The 16,721-nt window shown below is 39.6% G+C and overlaps 1 long non-coding RNA gene across 1 annotated transcript in view; it reads right to left on the reverse strand.

Annotated features, from left to right (window-relative positions):
• Positions 1 to 295: 295 nt before the first annotated feature.
• LOC115108909 (uncharacterized) overlaps positions 296 to 16,721 on the reverse strand; it is a 34,496-nt gene continuing 18,070 nt past the window's right edge. The window contains exons 2-3 of the long non-coding RNA XR_003860432.2: positions 927 to 1,254; positions 296 to 784 (exon numbers count right to left, since the gene is read on the reverse strand). This is a non-coding gene — a long non-coding RNA (uncharacterized LOC115108909). The remainder of the gene's footprint in view (positions 785 to 926; positions 1,255 to 16,721) is intronic.

Genomic DNA, 16,721 nt, shown 5'->3' on the forward strand with positions numbered 1-16,721 from the left:
TGGTATAGCAATTAACATTAAATTCTCTGGCAGCAGCTCTGGTGGACATTCCTGCAGTCAGCATGGCAACTGCACACTCCATCAATCTGTGGTATTGTGTTGTGTGACAAAACTGCACATTTTAGAGTGGCCTTTTATTGTCCCCAGCACAAGGTGCACCTGTGTAATGATTGTACTTTTTATTCAGCTTCTTGATATGCCACACCTGTCAGGTGGGTGGATTATCTTGGCAAATGAAATGCTCACTAACAAGAATGTAAACAAGAGAAATAAGATTGTTGTGCGTATGGAACATTTCTGTGATCTTTTATTTCAGCTTATGAAACATGGGACCAACACTTTACATGTGTTTATATTTTTTGTTTAGTGTAGATAACAAGTCATATATAACTCTGTAAGCCACCTTTTTGAGAAGTTCAGGTTTTACTGTTTTTGGGGCCCTTAACCAGATTTGATTTGGGGACCCCAACCCTATTAAAAAGTGAATCTGCAGACCTGTGCATCAGGAAGCTAGGCAGGAGGACACTGGTTAGCTAGCTACCTAGCTACAATAAGTTAAATGACAACCACTAAAGCAGCTGGTAAGCAAGCTCAAGTTCAGCTTTTACGTTGCTGTTGTTGTTAGCTTGTTTGTGCACTGATACTGGTGTAATGTGTGCAGTGTGTTTCAACTATGTTTCTAGTGCGCTAGCATCCATTGTAGCGCTTCGTCCCTTACCATCTTCAGAACCCCATCGTTGTTTCTGATAGCGCAGGTTCCAGGGGGCCTTGGAAATCTTCAACACTGGGAGCAATTACAATGTTGACTGTTGATCACGCCATGCATTTAATGTAGACAACCAATTCAAATGCAGGATTTAAGACATAAAAAAATCATTGCATAGGTGTATGTGATGAATGACATTGATACGGTGCTAGATACTTACTTTGTCTAAGTGCGTTTACTAGTGTGATGCGGTGAGAGCTTTTTCTGCCTAGCTTGATATGAAGCCATTTGCCTCAAAGTTGCTCTCAAGCCTCAGAGACTAAATGATGTGGTGGTGGGAGACAATGCAGTTTGAACTCCTGATTAAATGGCAAGGTTACAGGTCCCAGGCTGGGCGCGTTGTTTTTCTTTCCCTTGGACACAGTGGGGCTGTAATGAAGAGCTCTTGAACTGCCAGTCAGACAAGATGTGACTGTTTCAGGAGGACATCCTCTGTGGCTCCTTTCACTGTGCAGGAGCACACACGCATAGTCCCTCTACCTAAGTTCCTGGAATCAAAAGGAGGCTGTCATTCATAGAATCTCTCACAAATCAAGAGCTTTTCATTTCCAGTATACCTGCCTCACCCATCTATGTCCTTCCAGTGATGGAAAACATCAACATTGTAGTCAGCCTTTTTGTGTCTTTATCCTGGCCTTTTTATCATACAATGTCATCAGCAATGAAAGTGAATAAACACTATGAACTGATAAATATTTCAAATGTGCTTTAAATCAAACGTGTTTATGTCAAAGGAGTGTTCTCCAATTATATATCTCTGGGCAGTTACATTTCATCTGCAGTTTTTGCCTTCAGGGCTATGGTGTGAAATGGAAGACCTAATGACAAGCCCTACATGTCTGCCTCTCTGTAGCCTCCCCATACGAACTGGTCAAACAGAAATGAGACCTGCATCAATTTTAATTTGTATTTATCCTGCCGATGACCTGCTATTTTCACTTTGGTGTAAGAGGCACAAATTACACCCATCATAACTCTGATTCTAAGGCCCAGCCTTGCGCTATCAGAAAATGAACATGGTTATATATCACCAGCAGGTTCACAATGTCATGACACAATTATACAATCATGTTACCTGCCTTGCTCTGGCTGGCTGCTGCTGTATGACAAGTAAGCTGGAGGGCTACAATGTCTGTCATTCAGCCCGGACCTGGCTAGATAGGGTACACAGTGCACCCGGACCTGGCTAGATCGGGTGCACAGTGCAGTCTGAACTGAATTTATCTTCTGCTCTTAATGGAACACTATCAAACATCACAGCATAGGCCACTGGAGTGCTTTTCAGAAAAGCACAAACAGCTTCATCTCATTTTATCTTGACATAAATACATTCAATATATTCCAGTATTTAACTCCTCCCACTGGTTTAATCAATGTTGTTTCCACTCATTTCAATGATTGTTTATAAGCACATGAATAATTTGATATTAAACTGATTTTGGCAGTAGGCAGAGTATGGAAATAGTAATGTAAACACCTTACTCTGCTTATCTTAATCGGCGTAAAGTCAAGATCGAAGTAAGCATACACCGAATAAACAATCTTTCGAATGATTAAAATCGGCATTCTGGCGGTGTATTTGATCTGCGCATGTGTTAGCACCCGTACGTAGCGCAACCTCCCAGAATATGCAGGAGCGAAGCGAGTTCGGAAAAACTGAAAGTATGCATGCATCTTAGAAATAGTTTTCGCATACAAACTTTATGTACCCAAACTCCGAATCAAATAGGCTTAGCAAAATAACCGTCACTGTGGTAGAACGTTTATTTTGATTGCCGATTTTCTGCGTTTATTTAAATCCCATGAGATTTCATATTTCAGATGTGTCCATGTAAACAGGATTATTCGGGAAAAAGTTCTTGCAAATCATGTAAACATTTAAATGTAAACTATTATATTAATCTGACTATCAACAATAATCGTATTATTGTGTGTATGTAACCGTGCTCAATTAAATTATGTGGAATAGACATTGAATTACGTCTGTGCCCCGTGTGCTGTGTGTATGAACCAACACTCGCGTGGACAATACAATACAGAGCAGTCTTGCTGTATATTATTTAAGAAATATATTCATCAGTTTTAAAATGTTCTTTGTCATAATTCTACACGTTCTGCTGAGTTGAAAACCCCCCAGTCCAATCGAACTTTTCCTCATCTCTTTTCTTCCCGTCCCTTATATAACCCGGGACAACACTGAAGGGAAGCTTCCCTGGCTGGAACCCTAGTGTGCTCCCAGTGTCAAGCCATTAGGGGGTGTGAAATGAGGTGCCACTCATGAGTTATAATGCTACACATCTAGTGATGCAATGAGAAAATACAGCCCCATGCAGATCCCTCAGTGTGAGAAAAAAAATCTGCTCTGATAGGAGGCACATCCAAAGATATCCCAACTTAAAGTCTCAACGATATGAAGAAGGCTGTCTGACAAACTCAAAAATAATCCTCTTGAGGATAGCTTTGAGTTGAATGGAAAACCTAGATGTGTGTGTGTGCGTATTCATCTTGAAGGTTAAATGGTATGGCATTTGCAAAATACTTCAAAGAAACATGATAATATAAGGAACCAAAATCCTATTTTTCTGGCTTGCGCCCATTTTTCTGTGACTCCAACACAAAGTACACGTGAAAATGAGTGGATGGGTGACTGGATTATTTAGAGAGAAATTTAGATGAGGCAAAAGAGCTCTGTTATTTGCATTTACAGTCAGGTCCAGAATTTTTGGCACTCTTGATAAAGATGAGCAAATATTGTATGCTCAAAAAAAGAATGAAAATTATATTATTTTATTCTAATACATTTGCTCAGGAAAGATTTTGTAATAAAACAAAAAAACACATCTAAAAAAGGCAATTATTGGCACCCCAGTTTTCAATACTCCAACACCATCCCCTTTCGAGGATAATACTGAGCCTTTTTCTAAAATGTTTTTTGAGATTGGAGAACACATTGGGAGGGATCATAGACCATTCCTTCATACAAAATATTTCCAGTTTCTTGATATCCTTTGTCAGCACTTATGGACTGCCCTCTTCAATTCAAAACACAGGTTTTCAATGGGCTTCAATTCCAGAGACTGAGATGGCCTCAGCAAAATGTTGATTTTGTGGTCAAATAACCATTTCATGGTTGATATTGATGTGTGCTTGGAGTTATAGTCTTGATGGAAAATCCACTTGTGGCCAAGTTTCAGCCTCCTGACAGAGGAAACCAGATTTTGGCTAAAATGTCCTGGTACTTGGTAAAGTTTATGTTGCTGTTGACCTTAACAAGGGCCCCAGGACCAGTAGAAGCAAAATTGCCCATAACATCAAAGATCCACCACCATATTTTACAGTAGGTATGAGGTTATTTTCTGCAATTTTGTACCTTACTGTATTTGATGTTCTTAAAATGCTACTGTAATGCGGTACCTCTTGCAAATATTTCACTAAGAGAATACTAGACACCTGTGCTACAACTCATGAAATCCATACAATTCTATTAAAGGTGATAGGTAAAGTGCTAAACTTTCCCCAGCATACGTAGGACACATACACTTATCTGAGCCCTGCCTGCATCAGAGTCTATTTAACTTGAATTTGACCAGGAGGTAGATGGAACAATGAAAACAATTCTGCCAATAACTGTGACTTTGATGTGGAAACAAATGATACATGGCGGTATCAGATCCCATTTCCCTCCCTAGAATGCAGAGAGAGAAAATACCCCGGAGCACGCCTTTTAATGGTAGCCTCTATCAGCACCACGGAGAGCCTGTCTCATTACTCACACTAGCAACACTGTGCCGAAGGTGGTCTCTTTCCCCCAAAAGAACCAGAGGCAGTGTGAAGAATATGACTCGTTTTTAAATGCACAGGCTACAAGAGCACAGCTGTTGTTAGGCTGCTACTTTGGGAGATCATTATCCGAGGAAGTTCCAGAACTTGTGAATATTCAAATCAATTAAATGTTTTAGGACAAGAACTGAAGATTTAAGATGAAACTAGAAATCAATATTTAATCTCTAATAATGAATAATATATGTACTAAAAATACTAAAAATATATTATATTTATTGATCATTACAATATTTTAGAAAGTAGTTTTATACATCAGAAGCTCATCTTCATTACGTTTCTGACTCCATTCCATCTGATTATTATGCAGAGAGAATTTTCCAATCGCGAGAGTACCAAATACATACATTACCTTCTGTCCTTTCCAACCTGCGCAATTAATATTTTAAAAACCATAATGTACTGTATATTGGCCATCAGAGTTTCAATGTAAGACATAATACAGTCCCTCCATTGTCCATATTATCTGTGGATCTGTTCTCTGCTATCGCGGTTGTAACTGCAACACCAGGAATGCTGAGACTTGCCATGGCTCACAACACAATTTGCAGGCAGCAGCTCACAGTGGTTTAACTCCCTCATCTCTGTATTTCACTCTGGACTGGCTTTCCTGACAAAGTCAATAGGGGGCATCCCTCATCTGTCAGAAAATACAAACGGCACAATACTAATTAGGTGTGTATTTGTTTGTGTTCACATCTTGATTTCTGATTGCCCATTACATTTTTGTTGCCCTTGTTAAACTTATGTTCCCTTTGTCATTTTAGTGAGACAAACGGATTTTGTATATAGTCAACATAAAAACAGCCAGCAACACAATTGTATGAAATTAATCCATGGTTATCTTATTCCAAATGTAAGATAACAGCTTTGCTAAAGTCATGAAGAAATAGCTGACCCTCCCCTGACTCTGTAACCCAGAGGGGTGGCGGCAGCTCTGGCTGTGTGTATTTCGGTCCAATCTGTGAAGCAGGTGGCTGAAGTCTTAGGCAGGGAGCAGCAGGTCTCACCCTGGGTGTCACCGGATGGACGATGTGTCCCGGCTCCCTCCCAGCTTTAGTTAATACCCTCTGGGTTAGAGTCATGTGAAAGGGCCTCACTCACAATGGCCAGCAGGAAACTCACTCATTCACCTAGAAAACTACTGACTCTCCATAGAGTAGGATGGGAGTCAATAGAGGTGTATGGAGATGAGACTGTAGTCCCAACCTCTGTGTAGGTTAGTCTATTTATGTTTTATGGGCAGATATAAGTTAAGTGGCTCTGATATCTTAATAAAGATCTATTTTGAGAATTGTCTGTAGTAATTATGGAAAAAGGTGTTTGATTGACATTACACAGATGGAACTGTAGTAATATTAATAGATTTAGTAACATATCTACAAACTATAATGTCCAAGATTAATTGTGGGTATTAGCCTTCACGTAACATGAGACATTGTCCTTGATCGACTTAATCTGTTACATCACACTTGGTCAAGTTAATGAAGATGACCTATCACAGCATTGAGCCATCCCCACATTATTTATGCTTTCTGAATATGAAAATATTGATCAGTGTATAGCTAAAATGAGCTGTCACTTGTTAACCTGAATCCTCCAAATATTGTACTAATAGTATCGTTTTCACAGAAGGCAGTAGGCGTCATTGCTTTAATAGTGTGTTTCCCCTTTAGCTTGGCTTCTGTTCTTCCTGGTGCTTCCCTCTTGCATCCCTTGGCCACCTGGGCTTTAATCTAGGTGACTGGCAGGGAGACGCCGGGTGGATGTGCCTGGTGAGGTGAGACTGGTGCTGCCTCTCCCTCTCCTCTCCCTCCTAGTATTATATAAAGAGTGGCAGTAGGCAGAGTGACAGACTGCCACAAGAGATGACACCTGTCACCGAGGGGAACGCTGCTAATCTACAAGCCTCATTTTGTTTGAACTCTGTCACCTCGCTGTCAAGTCCTCATCTTCTCAGTCACTGCCAGCTTCCCGCCCCTCTGTTTCTCTTTCTCTCTCTGCTTCACTTTATCCTTCTTCCACATGCCTATACAACCACTAGATCCATGCCATCACCAAATAAGGACAGCATTCAAACTCATCCGTAGCCCTTATACAAATGCACACACAGACGCAGCACTCACACACACGCAGGTTTAGCATTTCACATTTTCCCACATTCACTGCATTGTTTGTCTGTCTCGCCTATGGGGGTGAATATGTACAGAGAAAGGCACCATTCCAGTTGTCAGCCATAACGGCTGCGCTTCGGTCTGTGCTTGTCATTCACACTATGTATGAATTAACACCGAAAATAATAATAATAATAATGATAATAATAAGAGCGCTCCTATCACTCCTAGGACTATCATTTATTGACATAAAATTATAGTCTGGAAAATGTGTCCCTTGCTCAAATAGAGGTGTAAGTTCTCCTCATGCCTGATGGGACAGTTTAGAGTAGTATGAGACGATATGGGGGCCTTGTTCAAATGTTTTTATTTCTGGAACAAAACGCTATTCACTGGAGATTCCTGTTGTGTGCATTCGTATTGAGATTTGTCTAAGTTAGTGATCAGAATGGAACTGCAGTTGGTACTGTGCTCTGGAGTGGCCTGGGTCTCTATGGTGCAGCACACTCCACCCCCCGGTCAAATATCTGTTTTGTCCCTTTTTACAGACCGTGCATTGTAATTATAATATCTTTCATTATGTCTATGCTGCACATGTCACAAAGGAGGCGTCCTCCCCAGTCTTTCTCTGCTGTTCAAGCTGACCGAACACATCCTCGCCCCCTTTTTCGGGCCTGCTGCTTGAAAATACACTCCCACATTAACAATAGTTTATCCTACTTTTGTTTATTAAGATATCAACAGGAAATTTGACAGCTCGGGCCAGTGCTCCCATTGCAGGTCCAGCCCTCATTTCAAGCTGCGATGACTCGGGTACATTTTAGCTGTATTTTGTTTGGGATGTGGAGACCTTTTTGGTATCAGAACAAATGTCCCGCACCAACATAAAATAATATGACAAATTATTATCTTATTAAATAACAGAACTAAACAATCCAGGGGAGAATTTTGTCAGTAGAAATGACATGCATTGACTAGATCCAATGAGAGTAAAGATCTGTTGAAATATTATATTTTTCAAATGTATAATCTATTTGTTCTGTCAAGATGTCTTCTTGGATATGGTTCAGTAGGTACACCAAGTGATTTCCTTATTTCATTCACAATTTGAAATGGAAATGTTCATACAAACCTATATTGCAACAATTATGGTAAACAGACATATTGATTGTGCTCTTATTCGCTTGGTCGTGTTTATAAAGATAATCTACAGCAATACACAAAAGCCATGATATATTACCCAAGGTCCAGTAAGAGGCTTCAGCCAACACATTTAAATGCTTCCATTAAGCAGGAATTATCTTCGCCTGACACATTTTGTATGATTGTGTCCTAAAATTACTGTTTCTTTTGGAATGCGTTGGGTTTAATTAAATCCTTTTGCTGAAAAAAAGAAGATGCTGCATCTTTCACAATAGAAAGGCCAGTCCCCATTGAACATGATGGTTCTGAGGTTAAATTGAAGGTTGTGTGAATTATGTGGAGAACAGCCTTTGCTGTATCAGAGAATGGTGCATTCATATTCAAATGGGTGGAGACAGCCATGTACTGAATCCTTGAAAATATGCTAGTATGCAGCTAAATGTTGGTGTGTATTGTGCAGGCAAAAACAGACAAAATGCAAAGAATGATGACTTCATATTTTATTCCGTATGAAAATGTAAAAATTTAATGGAACTACAGCTAAATCTAGCATCAATGAAGTTGTTCTAAATCATCATTTTAATACATTTATCTTAACACATTCTTACTGTGCTAACAAACTATACTGAATGTTTGGTTTCGATATGTAGTTGTGTGTATGTTGTCAACCGTCTTAAGAACCAGTATTGAGCAGTAGTGTCTCTAAATCATATTGGGAAATTCAGGTTATTAGTGTAAGGTCTGGGTTTATTCTCAACAACAGCTCTTCTCTTGTACCCAATATCACTTCAAAATGAATATTTACTCTGGTACACAAACACATTCTTCCCTTTTCTGTGCACTAATTGGTTTATGCTTATAAATGTAGCCGAGTGGCTCCTAATGGAACATCAGTCTAACAAAAGTTAGACACTGGTTATTGTTTTTAAACTAGAAGAGATAGTATCTGGTCTTTGGTCAACACAAACACAAACACTCCGTAGCCTACTGGGAGCACTATCGACAGGCTTAGCTTTGAAGGTGTAATATTTCTTTCTCCTCTCGCACACAAAATAAAATGTGCATCCAGTGAAAGCCGTGTGACTAGGGAATATGATACACTAATACTGTCCTTCGCCGCTGAGCACATTTAAGACAAGCACAGTTACTTATCAAGGGAGTCAAGCAGCAAGTCCAACGTCTTCTGCTATGGAACACCAATGGGCTGGCAACCTTCCCAATTAACACCCTACCTGGCAATCGCTGTCAGGTCACAAGCTGACTCCCATGGAATGCTCTACCTGTCTCTGCTGCTCTAAACACATGCCCACCTCCAATATGGAATTAATGCTACTTTTCACCTGGTCACACCGACACGCTTCAGATTAGACTGGTGGATCATAGAGATACACTAGGTGTTCCAAATGAGGGTTCTTGGGGTTAAGATTTCAAATGCAATGGGCTATTGGGGGCTATTGTGCCTGCCACTCCTTTAATATTAATCAAACTCAGGGATGAATCAGTTCTTAACCAAACCATCAGCTTAATTCCTCCTGGAGTGAACACCTGATAAGATAATCATTTTAATGGCCACCTGGGTGTTACAACTTATCACACTAGTTAAGACCTTAAATGTAATAAGTTACTGAGGTTTAGCCCTTTTGTATTGTATTTTATTCCCAAGCCTTAACGTTGCAGTATGCAGGAATCGCTCCGCCATTTCTCTGTTGCTAAAATTCAAATAGTTTGCCTAATTTCCGTTTGTGACAAAACAAGCAAGTATTGTGTAGAGAGTCATTGTACAATCTAAACTGCTTTGAAATATATTTTCTATAACCAAAAATATTGTGTTTTCAGCTATTTGAAGCTAGTGTACAAAACCGAAAGTAAAAAGACAAAAACCAAACATGAGAACAGGAAGTATAGAAATGGCGTACATAGAACAGATACTGCTACTTAGACTTGCTTTCAATGAGAATGACAGATCTATAACACACATTTCTAAACGAGTTTGGTCAACTCAGACAAAAAGTTACATATTGCGGCTTTAAATAAAATCCTTACTGCAACAATTTATTGGTTAATTGGCAAGTTCAACAGAATCAAAGAACTAGATGACATTGTCTTCAATTGTGTGAATTCAAAGGCTAGGAAAGAATACTCAAAATGAATATACTGTAGACCGATACAACACCTGAATCCCCTTGCTGTAGTCATTCTCTAGTTGAGTGGAGAAGATGTGTGGATAATGTTGTGGAATTGAAATGAAGGTACAAAGTCATGGGGGTGATCCAGAAGGACCTCAGTGTATCCCAGTGCTTAAGAGGAGACAAGCTGACTGATGAACCATACTATCACAGATACTGTGCAATTTTTGTAGGCTCTGGAGTGAATCAATCAAATGTTGAAAGACCCTTAAACTACGATATCAATGCTCTCCTCAACCCTTCTCAGAGCAGGCTACTGTGTTTCTTTTAGTACATTTAACAAACTACCATTATTATTATTATTATTATTATTCAGTGGCAGTACAAAATTAGAATGATTGGATGAAAGGAATGGGCAAAGTATACACAATGTTTTCCTTAGATCTTACCATACTTCATATCCATCGTTGTAGTGGGGGTGTAACATGTTCAGGTTTGTTTGCACTTTGCCTGCGGAAGGTTTATCAAAATTGTCCGTTGACTATTTCCATGGGGAATTTTTCAACAGAAGTCTTTATCATTTCACATCCTTTAAAGTGCAACATAAGGGATCCATCTACTTTTCAAATAGATAAGATTATGAGCCCAATAACTAACTCATCTGCCTCCCTGGTGGAAGACACATTTGCTTAATTCATTTTCTATCCAACCTAAATATGGAGGTGAAAGCGGTCAATTACAATCTGTGATCACTTGCATTCATAATTTATTTCACTCTATAACCATTTTTCAATTTAGTGCTTTTATGATTTGTACCGGCAATTAGACAAGGTAATTGATATAAACTCAACAGTTTCCGCTCTAAAATGACTTTCGAGGCTACTTGATTTCATGTATAATAGAGAACTGTGGTTGTATGTCAATCAAAAATCCAATAGAAGTATTTTGTTGTCACACTCTGTAGTGTTATTGTATCATAAAATTAAATTGAAATCTAACGTCATTATTAAATAGTAAATGGGAAAAGTGTGGGTTACACTAGTGGAGTTTGAATGAATGTTGGAGATTCAGCAACTTTTGTTGGTCAACAATACATAGCTGTTTGATAATGCAAAACCACAAAAAAAGATATAATAAATGGTCTGGTGACCTTTTGGGATAATGAAGTACAAATGTATCCTGCTTTAAAAATATCATGCTGTACCAGACATTTCTGGTTAATTGGTAGTTGAATTTACCATTTTGAATAGCGAATAAAGGTTAACTTTGAGAGACATTGGTAAGTAATATTCAAAATCCAGCCAGACCAAGCCAAGCTATAGCCTACTGCAAGAGTATGGCTCGATAAGGGTTGGCACAATTTATTTGCCCACCAATTTATCAAATGTTTAGTCATCTATGAATCTTAGAGTCATGTAGAATAATTCATTAAGTGTCATCTCAGGGAATATCTGGATTTTGTGCTTTCTGAGATCACACACACACACACACCAAAAGATGTCATTCAGAGTAGTGGCCCTTAGATACACTTGGTGGAGAGACTATGTCCTTCCAATGACTCTTATTGAGGAACATTTTAGCACTTAAATAAAACAAAGTGCACGCAAGGGCAGAACAAAGGAAAATAGAGGTTTTTGAAGTCTGTGAAATATGCTTTACTGCCACCAAAAGTCCTAGCTGTCTCTGTATTACTGTGAAAGAACTATGTAATAAATAAAGAGAAGTGTTTGACATGCATCCTTCATAGCACATAGTGGTATACAGTGAAAGGAAATGTAAACTGGAATTTGGGGGTCTGATTGACAGGAGCGCTAACAAGGATATTAGAAGAAGAAAGCTAATCCAACAATTATCCGTTTCCATCTGATCTCTGTTTACCGCACAATACGCCCCCTCATTTTAAGACAAGCGGACCCCCGATTCACACACCTGTAACATGAACGAACACAGGCCACATGCTGGTGTATGTTCACACGCACCACATGACACAGCCACTGAATAAAGCCATCACTTACTTATTAAAGGATGGGCTTGTCACAGCGTGGCATAGCTCTCTATTGAGTAATCGCAGAACCAGACCAGGGAGCTTTAGCAATTCCATAACCACATAAGATACCTATCTGCCAAGAGCTGTGGCTTTCACCAAACTGAAATCAAAAGTAAAAAATGTTGAGTGTTTCAGCTATTGGGGGGTGTATTGTTCTGTTGAATCATAATTCATCGTAGAGGTATGGCTCTGATTAAAATCACGAAAACATTTTTTGAAAATCATGAGGCTGTCCTTGGAGATGACAATTGGAATACGAATGCTAAAATCATTTTTTTTTATTTAATTGGAATGACAATAATTATCTACCTTCTACACAGTATTCACATTCCCAATAAAACACTTTAAGTCATGCCAGTTAGATGAGACATAACCTTGAAGCTGTTCCCTGTTGGAATTAAACCACACACTGGAAAGGTTAGGGAGGGTAGAATTGTGCTAATAACAAAGGAAAATATTATGTCTAAATAAGTAAATAGGGAGTCGTATTTTTCTGTTGCAAGCCTCTGCCAAACTACAAAGCAGGGGGTTTGAATTCTGTCCTACTTCAGTCACTTTGATAGTGGACCACCAAGTTATAAATAATGTATTAAAGGATTTACAATGAATAGAAATAGCTCTGCTTTTCAACAGAATGAAAGTTCCCCTACTTGTGCATGAATTCGCTGCCAGAAAAAAAAACACAAGTTAACCCTTTGCATTCCAAACTCAATCTCAGTTATAAAAGCCTTCATATATTTTATTTCGGATTGTCTAGGTTAAGAGAGTGTTTGGTTTCCTTTTTTACAGTCTATGATGGCTTATTTTTCTGCCGAAAGGTGTCTGAGGCCTACTGGGACCACTTAAAAGTTTATGCAGAGCACTAGCCAAGTAACACAAAAAAGCCTTGAAGTATACACACACTGGCTCCTTTCTCAGAGCCTCTCAGCTCCAGCCAGGGGGAGTGTTGTTGGTTTATGAGAGGGAAAATAGCCTCAGCTTTCTGCAGAAGTGAAATGGGATTAAGGCCTTTGTGCAGCCCACAATGGAGAGGGGAATTAGCAATAGTTGTAGGCACTTAGAAGGGCTCTCACACTGAAGCTTATCCCAGATTTTGCACAATAATCATTTGAATATCAACAGTGTTTTGCAACTACAGCGCTAATGTATAAACTTCTCTTTTAGAATCGCCCCAAAATGATGTTACCAATGGTTACTACACAAACATTCAAACTCTCTTATTAAGAATAAAAAATCTACTATCATCAAGAGTTACTGATGATTCCTCTTGCCAAACAGTGACTGACTGATTTAAAAACTCATCCATTCCTGATTTAGGCAGGAGTTTGAGGAAAGGCTGCATTGTAGCTAATTCCGCTTCCACGTCCATGTCCTTTGTTATGTTGGCATAATACACCACATCAAATGTCAAGCATCCCTTTTTTCAAATGCAATAAACAAATCAATAGAGTAGATTGATATTTGACAAAGATCGTACCAGTAACACACATTGCTCACTACTTGATAATACATAGTACCCAACAAAAACATTAAGCCTACCATTCCATACAACACACTATACTTTTTACTGAAAACCATCAGAAAGTACAGTGGATTGCTGAGTTCTCAACTGCAGATGTAGTTCTCTCCCTCAGCTGCAAATGTGTTGATATGGAGCATATGAGGGAGACACTGAGGAGGCAGTTACCTTTTTTCTATGTGCATCATTAGATGGTGTTTGACTGGGTTTTTGGTGAGCCGTGATCTGCCCCAGCAGGACTCTGAGGGGAGTAATCCACTGCTTCTGCCTCAGTTGAATCTCACAAGGCAGGCCTCCAGAAGTGTGATGGCCTCAGCATTTTTCTCCACAGAGAAAAAAAACGTATTGTCCATATCACAAAACATTGAGTGAGATCAGCAGACTTGTCAAGAGGCCCTGGCTTGAATATGAATGATGAGAGAAGAGCAGGGTGGTCTCGACTGCTAGGGTGCAGGCAGGTGAAAATCACCCTAACTGTCCCTGCCAGCTGCTCAGCAGGAAAATCAAACACAGTGATAGGAACTTTAAAAGAGGAAAACACTCTGATGAGGAATCTATGTGAAACTATGCTAAACAAGATTCTAAAAATCTCTAAAAGGGCTAGTTATGGTAGCCACCATCCTTAACTAAAGTCTTATGTCGTCACGGAATAATGTTAGGATAAATATGACTTGTATGCCGTTATTCCGCGGGTATTACATTTTAGATACATGGAAATAATACAGAATAGTTATACTTGGCAAACAAAAGTTAAACATGAAGGGCCTGCAGAATGTAGCAGAGAGCAAGATCATAAGAGAGTTAAGGCACACACTGATTTCTTCGCCCAATTTAAATGAACGAAATTAAGACATAACACTCGCGCCCACCCGGACGACACACACTCGCACACTAGTTCAATTCACTAGAGTGTCTGCATAGTTCCTGCATTCAGTTGGATACAATGATGCACAAGATGAATAAAGTTATCTCTGGGAGTGAATGGGATGTTGCTGGTGGGAGGGGACAAGGAGGGTCCCTGTATGGGGCTGAAAGGAGCCCTGCTCTGAGGGGCAGATCTGCAGGGTCAGGCCCCAGCTGCCTTAACGGGGGAAAGGGACACCAGCGGGCTGGACAGGCCTGCCCGAGGAAATAACAAAAACAATCCTGTCAAATAAAGACATCCCACATCGGACATCTACAGATCCCCCATCCCAAAGTTGCTGAACACTCACATCACACACATTGAAAAACGTTGCTCTTTGGTCCGATTTGTGCTCTACATCAGAGTCCCGTTTGACGTAATCTAGTGGTCAGTAGTTTGTTGTTGTGTTGACTTCTCGTCCTTGATAACTTTATAAAAAGCATAGTTAATTTGGTGAACACAACAGGGCTACCAAGGTAGGAACCATGTTCTAACTTACTTTGTTTTAAATGGTGTAGTTTTACCAAGTCCATTACTTGCTTATATTAAGTATAAAACTGGCCTAGTGATCAACTTCTGGTCAATTAGCAACTTAGCGCTGTCAAAGAGTTTTGGATTTGTCTGTGTGAGAAGTCACTTACATTGTTTTACTTGCTTTCTTTTCTGTCAGTCGACTTCGAAATAGCCATAGGTGCATCTAATGGACTATTGAGGATTTAAAATATTTTCTGTAGTGTAAATATTCTCTTTGCTTAGGAAAAAAAGCTTGTGCCAGATGTATATTTCTAATGATAAATGGGATATTATAATTTCTCTTCAAAGACGCTACTTGTTAGGCAGAGCTCATTCCAGACTAGCAATAATGTTAAATGTATTTGTTTTTGCTTGAGATTGGTAACGTGGAGATATTAGTATTGGTTGCAAAAATCGTCTCAGGGCGCCACATTTTCTGAGGTTACTAGGTGGTGGTGAAATGCTCAAAGTTTGAATTTGCAGGGGGTAAGTAGGACGATAATCAGGCCACATTATAAGGAATTGATGGTTCATTTTCCCTGTCAGCAGTAGCAGTGCCTCGCCCAAAGATGTGCCGACCTGTACAGATGGGGTTCAAAGCCAATTTCCATGTTAAAACTCCACACGCTCCAAAAATCCCTCAGTGCGGATGGCTGATCTGAGCATGTGACTCGCCTGTCTGTTAAAACAGATCTGCCCATGTTAGGGATGGACCTCCAAAATAGTAACTATTCAGGCTGAGACATGGTAATAGGGCTATTTTCATGGATACTTAGAAAGACAGCGAATTACTATGGATGGTAAATAGGTTTGCATTCTGCTGTCAAATGTGAAACATGCCTCGGTTCTGTGTTTCTCAGTCGCACATACTGAGCACATGACCAGAACTGTCAGAGGTAGCACTAAGTTTTTATTTTAGATACGTTTGTATTTTTCCCCCCCTTTGTTTTAACTGCTTTCATCAAATCTGTGCCAAGTGTCTTCACAAAGCTTTAACTCCTGCCGGGGAATCAGTTTGGCCCTTCTTCATCCGCTCACATTATAAAACATTTTCCTTCAGGCAGGAATATTTCTGCATATACAGAATTTACTGGGAGAATGAAACCCAGGGAAAATAAGAAAGGATTCACTGAGATGGAGGAAATTTGTTTGATGAATTATGAGATGAGGGGGAAAAAAAAAACACTGGTGCCAAGTATCATTCTTAGTATCCTGTAGACAGGACAATTTAGCTTTTTATTATGCCGTCCGTCTGGGAATTTATGTGTGTGTGCGTGCGAGCGCACGCACGCGCGCGTGCGCAAGTGTGCAGTGATCGGGGGGAAACATTTTACTTGCAAGTTCTGTGTGCAATTATTATGTCTAAGATTCCACTAATTTTCATATTGTGTTTAAGACATATCTTAATTGCGATCACACATTTCTGGAGCAGAGAGAACACCAGAATACAGTCTCATTCTGTCTACTTTGGTCAGATTATTAACATCATAGAAGTCTGTGTAATGGTGTCTGTTGGTGAAGAGGGGGGCTAACTGCTTGGTTGCTCAAACATGTTAGACATTATAACCAATCATAGGCCTGCAGTTGGACTGAATGAAGTGTATTCCTATTACTATGTTGGTGGGCACGCTGCAGGTAACCATAGATAGTGGCATGATGACTTATTAAATAGAGCAAACCCGCAGCTTGGCTTTTCTCATTACCTTTTCCATTCCAACCCATAAAGCCTATGGGGTTAGTGACAAAACT

The sequence above is a fragment of the Oncorhynchus nerka genome, linkage group LG25 (assembly GCF_034236695.1).
Source record: "Oncorhynchus nerka isolate Pitt River linkage group LG25, Oner_Uvic_2.0, whole genome shotgun sequence".
NCBI classification, from domain to species: domain Eukaryota; kingdom Metazoa; phylum Chordata; class Actinopteri; order Salmoniformes; family Salmonidae; genus Oncorhynchus; species Oncorhynchus nerka.